This window comes from Alosa pseudoharengus, unplaced genomic scaffold, assembly GCF_046254945.1.
Source record: "Alosa pseudoharengus isolate Yale_2024_CS ecotype anadromous, Long Island Sound unplaced genomic scaffold, YU_APseudo_1.1 YU_APseudo_1.1_scf_16, whole genome shotgun sequence".
In the NCBI taxonomy this organism is placed as follows: domain Eukaryota; kingdom Metazoa; phylum Chordata; class Actinopteri; order Clupeiformes; family Clupeidae; genus Alosa; species Alosa pseudoharengus.
This window is the reverse complement of record NW_027468630.1, coordinates 36,174,996-36,185,202: the sequence shown is the minus strand read 5'-3', so window position 1 is coordinate 36,185,202 and position 10,207 is coordinate 36,174,996. Positions and strand designations below refer to the sequence as shown.

The 10,207-nt window shown below is 47.8% G+C and overlaps 1 long non-coding RNA gene across 1 annotated transcript in view; it reads left to right on the top strand.

Moving 5' to 3' along the window:
* LOC143126348 (uncharacterized) overlaps positions 1–10,201 on the top strand; it is a 23,349-nt gene extending 13,148 nt beyond the window's left edge. Inside the window, exon 3 of the long non-coding RNA XR_012987463.1 lies at positions 10,118–10,201. This is a non-coding gene — a long non-coding RNA (uncharacterized LOC143126348). The remainder of the gene's footprint in view (positions 1–10,117) is intronic.
* The last annotated feature ends 6 nt before the right edge of the window (positions 10,202–10,207 follow it).

The window sequence follows — 10,207 nt, the reverse complement described above, 5'->3', positions numbered from 1 at the left end:
ATTATTTCTGGGAGAACAAAGATCTGTAGGTAAAAGGGTTTGTAAGCAGTCAAAGTGTTCAATCTATTTGCGTAATGCCTCTGTTTGTGTATCTGTAATCTGTATCAGTGACCCGATGGTAATCGTTTGCTTGCACAATCTGTGTGTTGAAAAATCTGTTGTCAGTTGTTTTCTCAAAAACTGTATTGAACTTTAAGTAGAAAAGTCCTTGTTTATGTAAGCGGCCTTTCACAAGTCTGTACCTCCGATCCGCAGTCTCTTAAGGGGTGAATGGACTGTCAAAATGCGTCTTTTAAAAGTTTTAAAGTGCCTCCCTGTGGTGTTTTATGTCGGCTCACCTTTATAAACAAGTGCTTGCCTCTATAACTCACTGATGTGTAGAGAGCACTGGGTCAGAGAGGATAGCAACACAGAGGTGATAAATAATGAAAATGCTAATCAATTACTACATCTGTCATTTAAAAAGGAGAAAACATAGTTAATCATATCATTTTCCTAAATATTTTGTAATTGTTTTTAATAAACCTAAAATGTATATGTGCTCAAACTGACTTTGCACATTCACTGGGTAACAGGGTAGACTGGTTATATTACCTGAATCACTTACCGGTAGACAAAGGATGCCATGCAGTGTGTATGGAAGTACATTTGTCCACAAAGCTACTTAAAAACAGAGAGCAGTGTGGGATGAGTGGTCAGTCTTACGGACACTAGCCTGGCTCCTGTGGCCTTGCATAGGACATTGTGTTAAATAATAGGCCGATGGGCCGTCAGCCTGGCCTGCAGGGCTCAATACAAATGGAAAGTGTCGTTCTATTGGGAGGCACCAGTGTGAGCTAATAGGGACACATTCCGTCCTGTTGTCATACATGTAGCCCTTGACCCCATGGTGATGCAGGTGGAGAGAGCGTGAAACCCCCCCAAAACCCCCTCACACACACACACACACACACACACACACAGTAGCAGGCAGCTGGAGTTGCTGTTACAGGCGCTGATTGTGTGGAGGGTGCTGGGACAGACAGGTGGGCGTTGGGGCCAGATGTGCTATGAGTTCTGGCAGTAGTGGTGTTCACCTCTGATAGCCCCTGACCCTGAGAGCAGGACCAGAGCAGCATGTTAAACAGGAGACGCGCTGATGAAAGTGATAGGCCTAATTAGTTCTGGAGGAGGAGTGTTTAAGATAGCTTCTGTTTCAGGCCAGAGCATCCATGTGCCGCATTCTAACTTGGTTACTTTGTGTGACCACTCTGAAACCTGAAGCCCTTCTTCACTTGAAATCCGTTTCATTAAACCTGTCTGTTTTACATTTCGCTCACTGCTGCTGTAGGCTACATTAGTATGTGATAATTAAATATTCTTTTGGATGCTTACCAGACATGAGCACATCGTAAGATGTAGGTAGATACTCTATTTTTAATGCAATTAGTCATGGGTTGGGTGACATTTTATTACAGATTTCCTAGACGTGTTATGACCTATGCTAGAATGTCAGATCATCCTGAATTTAGTAAAAGCTGTTTTTCATTTAGCTGCATATATTTGCAGGTCTTCTTGGCATCGCTGTGCCGCGTAGGCTACTGCGTCCAGAGGGCAGATGGTGTACTCATATCCACGAGCACTCAAAGCCTGGCCATTAGGTAGCTCTTTTTTTCCTGGACACTGCTGGGAAATGGAGGGAGCTCTGCTCGGCTCGGCTCAAATAGCCCATCTGGAGTATGAAAGACGTTGGGGTTGGCAGGGCTTAGCGCTCTCGCTCACCACTGGACCCACCTTTCCTGCGCAGCTTAAAACGCCTGTCAAAACTAAACAAGTTGTCGCTCTGCATTAGCCGTGCGTCACTTTCCGCCCTCGTGCCTCCGTCCCTGAGTGGTCACTCATCATTCTGGCGCTCACTCATCCTCGGCCAGTGACTCTGCCGTCCACGTGGCGCTTCTCCCGCGCCGCATGCTAAATCAACCTGGCGACCATTCTTAGATCTCGTCACCATGGTGACCCGTCCCCCCGGTAACTGGGCTGCGCAGGTCCAACAGTCGTGTTTCCTGCTGGTCCGACAGGCCCCGTGTGATCCACCAGCCTGTGTCGCAGCGCGCGCACACACACACACACACACACACACACACACACACACACACAGAGAGAGAGAGAGAGAGACAGAGAGAGAGAGAAGATTACTGTGTTTACCCACTGTTACCTTACTGCTGACCCATGTCACATTGTAGGTCACAATCTGTTTGTTTTTCCTTTTTTTTCTGTCACGGAGTACGGCGCCCCTGGTGATCGGTAAAGCCCTCCAAAAGCCAATTAAAATTGTAAATCTAGCACGGACCGAGTGTGTGCGCGTACGTATGTGTGTGTGTGTGTGTGTGTGTGTGTGTGTGTGCAGACGGGGGGATAAATCTGCACCAGCTCAGCGTGGGACGGCACAGAGGGAAAAGGAACAGGTGACGAGAAACCCAATCCCTCTCACCCCCCTCCCACTCTCAGTGGAAGTAGGCTGTCTCATTCCCAAGGGCCCAGAAGGGAACCTCCACCCCCCACCGCCCCGTCCCACCCCACCCCACTCCCCTATCCAGTGTTGCTGTCTGGGTTTAACGCTGAGAGGCAACAGCGTGAACTTTGACCCTGTAACGAGACAGGAGCCAGAGGTGTTAACTCATCAGTCGCTCGCTCTGGTCACTGTTATGGACAGGTATGCACGCAGCCAACAATACCCTGCACTGGCACAGAAAATGGGGCTTTTGTTTGGAGAGAGCTACATTTAAAAACAGCCAGACACACACACACACACACACACACACACACACACACACACACACACACACACAGAGAGAGAGACACACAGACTCAAGTGCACACAGTCCCTGTTAATGATCTCAGCCAGTGGATAGTGTTTCTTGTTAAAGCCGCTGCATTCCTCCTGTTCTTCCGTCTTTTGTCATGCAGTGATTTAGTCCTGAAAGGTAACACCCGCCCCCCCAGGCCCCACCCCTGACTCCTACAACACCCACCACCCCACCCCACCCCACCTTACCCTAGCCTACCCACACCTCTCTGTTCATTTGTCTGTGTCCCCCACGCCTGTCATCACATAAGAGGATAGAGGACATTCAATACAGGTCCAAGAAAGACTGTCAGAAGGGGAGAAAAAAAAAGGTAAGAAATAGAAAAAGAGAGAGAAAGATAAAGGAAGGGGAAAAGAGAGAGAGAGAGAGAGGCTGGGGGGGTGGGTAAAAAGCTGAAATCAGTGCTTTTCTCTGGCTGGATGGAAGGAAGGTGGAGGGAGTGTGTTTACCAAGAAGGTTCTTGAGGATTCATGTCAGTCAGGGCCAAGTCAGCAGCAGCAGCAGCAGCAGAGCACTCCCTCAGGAGGCGAACTAAAAACACGATAAACAGCCTCGCACGCTGAGGAAAGGGTGGAAGAAGCAGGGGAAGAAGATAGCAAAAGTAAAGAGAGAGAGAAAGAGAGAGGGAAGGAGTGAGGTGCACTGTGAAAGAGAGGGTGCAAAGCTTTGATCCTTTTCCTTGGACTCCAACCTGCCAAGGCATGCTACACTAAAAGCGAAGGGGAAAGGGGAGGAGTTGGCTTTCAGTCTCTGGCTCTGTTTCAGTCATATACACACACACACACATGCGTGCACGCATATGCGCACACACACACACAGGTAGAGAGGAGTTCAAAGTTCGCTGCCGCAGGATTTTATCGACTCAGAGATCCCAGGCAAGTCTGCCTGAGTAACTCCATTCAGCATTCAAAGCTCCCGTCAAACGCACCCCGCTCACCGCCGAGGGCCGGACGCACACACGGGGGAGAGAGACAGACAGACAGACAGACAGACAGAGCCCTGGCCCTTGTCAGGGAGGCACAGATAAGTATGTACCCTCCTTTCTCCTGGCCTCTCAATGCCGCCTTTGTGTCCATATGCAGGTTTGGGCTGTGATCTCCGGTCCGCTTTGATCGGCTATTTTCTCTGACTTTACCTATTATCATCATTGTCCACCTCATGTGCTCTGAATCACTAAAGGCTTTGCCTATGCTCCTGAAGGCATATGAAATCATTGTTGTGTGTGTGAATAGGTGTGTGCATGTGATGTGTATATGTGTGTGTCTGCGTGTGTATATTCATTTCCTCCTGTTATGTGTAAACATTCTGTGATAAAACCCTAGCTGTGAACCTTAAATTTAGTTCTTGGGTCTTTTTTCCTGTCTTGCACAGTCCTGGGCTTTTACTAGGTATCCAAGTAATACCAGGTTTTGGCTATGTAGGTCAGAGAGCTGACGTACGCGGTGAATGCTCCCACAATGTCGGCACTGCTCAATTTACTCAGCTGATCCAACAGCTAAATAAATCTAAAGAGCAGTTTACTCCTCACTGGGGACTAGGGAGATACCCATGCCAGGATGTTTGAGTTTACTGCCAGGATGATGCACTGAAAGATCTAACACAAACATTAGTGTGAGTGTATTTATAATCAACTTAATTCAGTCACCATACTCATTTAGTCTTTGAATTGGAGAAGTGCTCCGCAAAACAGAGACACACCTGCATGCTCTTGTTTGCTCTGTAGTTCACTGATGTGTGTTTGATGGTTACTCTCCAGCCAACACAGGGTGGGTAGTTATTGTTGGTGACAAAACACAGGGCAAAGTGCGTTGTGTGTATGCACTGAAAATGAATGCTTCATCTCACCCAGTTGATAGAGGACTGAACCGAAAAAACTTGCCTCTTGCAACATCAATTTAAGGTCTGACTTGATGAAGGTAGGCTTTTTTAAAGCCAATTCACCTTCAATTTATTTCTTCGCTGATTAACCAAGGAAATAACTTCTCTGTCTGATTATCCATTTCCAAACAATTACTCTTCATATTGTGAAGCACTTGTGGAGTTAGTCGAGTAGAAGCACATCACTTCTTTTGGAAGTATTTTTGGAAGAACTATTTAAATGGTTGTTCTGTGTGTGTGTGTGTGTGTGTGTGTGTGTGTGTGTGTGTGTGTGTGTGGGTAGGTGGGTGGGGGGTGGGGTCTCCTGTGTGGCAGTGGTGGTGCGGAGGTCACACACAGATTTACAGCACACGCAAGCACGCACACACACACACACACACACACACACACACACACACACACAGCTCTCTAGCCTTAAATCTGAGTCCACTCATGGGACATGTATGGTGACTGGTTGGTGGGGCGGGGGGATGGATGGTTATAAAAATGGGACATTTTCATGTTGGTCTGCCTTCCTGATTGCTTTGCCATCTGGATGTGTATGGATATATATGCTTTTGGTCTAAGCCTCTTGGAGACGTGCCCACGAAAGCTGTCTTCACATGGGAGTTGGAAAATGACAGCTTCCACTAGTGGATGAACTCTGTTAAGTTAAGCAAAGTTTTATTTTCATTTTACTTTTATTTAAAGAGGGCTTTGGAGTTTTTAATAATGTGCAGCTGAACGTAACATGTGTGAAGAGCCGCCTTTTTCTCTCCATCTTTTTTTCACTTCTTTCCCTCCCTCCCTCTCTCTCTCTCTCTCTCTCTCTCCCTCTGTAGTGCTGTAGACTGGTTCTGGTGGAGGGGTCGGGGGACTGGCAGACGCCTGAGAGATAGAAGCTTATTTGTGGCGTTGGAGAAGGAGGAGGGGGGAGGGAGGAAGATTAGCTGGCTTTGGGCCTCAAAGGGACAAGCAGACCATGTGAAGGGATATTAAGAAAAGAGAGAGTGCTAGAGAAAAAGAGTACAGTGTTTTTGAAGATTACCACCATAAAGCTCCGAGTATCAGACCCAGGAAACAGACTTTAAACACCGACTCCTCCAAGTGATGTGTCATGATCTGTGGCTAGAAAGAGGTTTTTGGGGAAGGAAGAGGGGTGGGGGGTCCCTTTTTCCCTCTGATGGTCTTTAGGCTTGCGGGTTTGGACTGAAAAGGGCTCTTCGCGTCGATGCGCTGCTGAAATGTTCCGTGCTTTGAGCAGTCACAGAATGGAGGGATTGACCAGTGTCCCACAGGCTCAGGAGGTCCAGAGGGCAGGAGGCGAGGAGGGTATTAGCCCCCCTCCTCCTTCCCCACCCACCCCCCTGATAAGCACAGGAACTGGGTTGCATGGGGACGGGATTGATCCGAGCACTTGTGTTTTGTTGATGTGGATGAATGGAACATCAATTGGCTGCCATTTAACACACTGTTTTCCTGCTCTCAATGAAAGGAGAGTGTTCAATATTGCACGCTAGCTTTCCAGTTACAGAGTGGAAATGAAATGTCCCTCCATTGACATGTAAACTTCCCCACTGCAAGATGACCAGGAGGTTGAAGGATCTCACAAGAATGTAACACTTGGACATTCACTATTATGCACAATGTAGAAGAGATTGCACTTTTTGTGGGCGCTTGTGTGTGTGTGTATGTGTGTGTGTATGTGTGTGTGTGTGTGTGGGGGGGGGGGGTGGCTCTCAGTGTCTGTGAGTGTGTGCATATGTGAGGAACAGATTGATTGGACCTTAATCAGAGAGATCCTTGGGCTGATTAATGCACAGAGTGAAAGGCCACTCATTCCAGCCCGAGCCTCCTGGAGCAGGAGCAGGACAGGGCTCTGGCCGTGGCATCAAACACTCTCCCTTCCCCTTGAATCACATTATCATATTCTCAACACTGCTTGATTGACATCAAGGGCAGCCTGCCTCCCTCCCATTACTCCTTCAGCACCTGTCTTTTCTTTCCCTCTCTCTTTCTCTCTCTCACACACACACATTCTCTCTCTTTCTCTCTCTCTCTCTCTCTCTCTCTCTCTCTCTCTCTCTCTCTCTCTCTCTCTCTTTGTGTGTGTGTGTGTGTGTGTGTGTGTGTGTGTGTGTGTGTGTGTGTGTGTGTGATTTCCCAAACATTTCAGTGTGGTTTTATCTCACCTTTATTTAACTCTCCCTTCACTGTCCTGTCACGTCAGCCCACGTATAAGAGCTTGTCAGAGCTGAGCCTGTTCATGGGCCTACCCTGTAAATGAAACGAGAAGAGCAGCTCAACCGTAAATGTTCAATCATTGGCCACATATTTCATTTTCATGGCTGTCGTTTAATCATTCCTCCTTTGTTCTTTCATCCTTTCATTTTTTCATTTTTTTTAAACAACTGCTGTTATCCCAGTGGAGTGTAAGCGTTTTGTTTTGTTGCTTGTTCAACAAAAGATCCTCATTAAAGTCCCAGTTCGAGCCCTCCATATATCTCATATCCTGGTTGACTTTACGAGTGCTCTGGGCTAGGGCCCATCAGCCCTTATAGCCTCCTAACAGTGTGCATCACGGTGGCAGGAATTCAAAGCACCCCGAATAACATCAGCGCTATGTTTCAGCCCACAATGAAAGCATGAAGACCTTGTTGTGTGTGTGTGTGTGTATGTGCGCGCGTGCATGTGCATGTGCGTGTGTGTGTGTGTGGGTGTGTGTCTGTGTGTGTGTGGGTGTGTGTCTGTGTGTGTGTGTGTGTGTGTGTGTGTGTGTGTGTGTGTGTGTGTGTGTGTGTGTGTGTGTGTGAGAGAGAGAGAGAGAGAGATGCAGAGGGAGAAACAAAGGTCTCTGTTCATACATGTGACCTCACCTCTCTGGCAGTGCAGTCATTTTACCTCCACGGCACAGAGATTGGCCCTGAGGGAGAGAGCAGTCTCAGCTCACCCAGCTCTCCTCTCAAGGCTCATTTAATAAATGGCAAACCTGTCAAAAAAGCCTTCCAGACAAATAGAATTGGTAATGTTGATCTTTGTCAGCCAGGTGCAGCTGGAGCATTGAGGGGGAAGAAAAGCATGTCTGAACTGTTCTCAGCGTGAAGTCAGGCTGGCTCCAGCAGACCGAGACAAAGCAGAACATATTTTTGTATAAATTCAAATGCTCGGATCAACCCCTACACGGCTGTCTTTAGTGCCAATCTATAACAGCCGTCTCCAAAGAATGATGTTATTGTTACCTGAAATAGCTGATTTAGGTTCATGAGGATAAAATAAGTTCAACTTCGGGTTTACTTAAGTGGTGTTGTGGAAAGAGCATGTGACCGAAGGAGCGCCTCGTTATGTCCACCTCGTTAGGAGTCAAATGGGCTTAACGAGACGGGCCAATGGCAATTACTCTGAAGGACTCTTGGAGAAGTCGAGAGGCTGGCAGGAGTTGAAAGCGTGCCCCCAGCTGAGATGGTGGGCATGCATTGGGCACCTGACCATTTGGTGCCCTGACCGACTGACCCCTCATCCGGGCACCCGCCGCCAGAGGTTTTATGATGTGTGTGTGCGTGTGTGTGTGTGTGTGTGAGAGAGAGAGAGAGAGAGAGAGAGGAGAGAGAGAGGAGCTGTTAAAAGGAAGGAGGAAAAGAGAGGCATGCCTGGACGGCAATTAAGAGTGTGCTACCAGATGACCTGTCTGGTTTCATCAGTGTCCAGTGTGCGGAGAGGCAGGAGGAGGTGTCAGTGCTCAGTGTCTGGGCTCAAATGGGAGTTCACCGGGTGAGATGAAAAAAAACCCTTCACCGTCACCCTGAGTAGCTGCTGATGGCGCAGTGTAGGATAATGCATATTGCATTGAAAGGACTGTTAATGCAGTCTCATTAAGTGAAAAGACACACAGTGATGATGTTGCATATTGCACTTACAAGGCTGTCAGTGCAGTCACTCTGAGTGAAAAGTTTTTCTCGAAGGTTTCCCGCTGTTCCTAATGTTTGAAGCTCAAATTAACATTTCTGGTTCCAGAAGTGCTACTTTGCCTAATTTCAAGGTCACTGTATTTGGCAGGGAATGCTTATGAAATTCTTCATTTTAAAAAAATCTTTATCTTTCTCTGCCATTGTTACCCCTGGCACTTGTTCCTGCAGATAGACAGAGCATGTGAAGTTGTGCGTGTGTGTGTGTAAGTATCTCTGTCTGTGTGTGTGTGTCTGTGTGTGTGTGAGTGTGCGTGCGTGCGTGCGTGCGTGCGTGCGTGCGTGCGTGCGTGCGTGCGTGCGTGCGTGCGTGTGTGTGTGTGTGTGTGTGCGTGCGTGTGTGTGTGTGTGTGGAGGAGGAGGGGACGTGGCGAGGTGATGAACAGTAGAGTGTGCTGGGAGGCCTTGAGAGCTGGCTCTAAGCAAACAGACGAATAAACTAACAAAAGCCGGAGTCAGCAGCGGGCGGCGGGGTGGAGGGGAGACCGAAGGCCGAGGCGTTCATCACTCCAGAGTGAACAATGACCCCAGCAGCACACACCCCCACACACACACACACACACACACACACACACGCACACACACACATACATCCACACACATCTATACAGCAAAGCCAAACAGCTACAATTCATTGGAGCAAAATGCACAGCATTGTAGGAAATTATGCGTTTTAAGTAGCATTTCAAAGAGAATTGCAAAGAGACTTTTCATTATGGCTAGTGTGTGATGCAGAGGTGATTATTAATTTAAAATACCATCACAATAATGATGGCCTCGTCAGCCCACACACCGATGGTTGTAGGGACCCCGCCACCACCACCACACACACACACACACACACACACACACACACACACACACACACACACACACACTGTCTTAAAGCAGCTCCTCTCTTTAATAAACACTTTTTTTATTATTATTTATTTTTTATTGGCAGCATCCAATCTTGTTGCCAGCAGGTGGATGTTTAATTAAAGTGAAGCATGATTAATTAAGCTCATAATAAAACAAAGATGGACTGGTACTTTTTTCACTCTCACTCCTTCTCTCTCCTTTTCACTCTCTCTCTCTCTCTCTCCTTCTCTCTCTTACTCTCTTACTCTCTGCCTCCCTCTCTCTCTCCCAGCTGCTTGAGTGATGTAAAGTGCCTCCCATTGCTGACTTTTTAATTAAAGTGCGGGTGTAAACAGCAGTCCCTGCCATATAGGCTGTGCTAGGTGGTCAGAGATAGGGACGAGTTGCCGGGAGACTCCTCTCTGCTCTGTCCCACAGGAAGAGCCCTGAGCTCTATCCCCCTGTTTGACTGATGCAGCTGGAGTATTGAAATGACAAGTGTGAGCTAGCCAAGCTGGCCAACTGTTTTTGAAGAGTTGGTTTAATGATTTGTTTTTGTCTTTCTCTGTGTGTGTGTGTGTGTGTGTGTTTATTTGTTTGTTTACTCTTCAGATGAGAGGATGCAGCAGAGAACCAGTGTGAGACCAAGCCCTACGTGAACACTGCCCCCTCCCTCCTCCTCCACGTAGCCCCCCCCCCTCC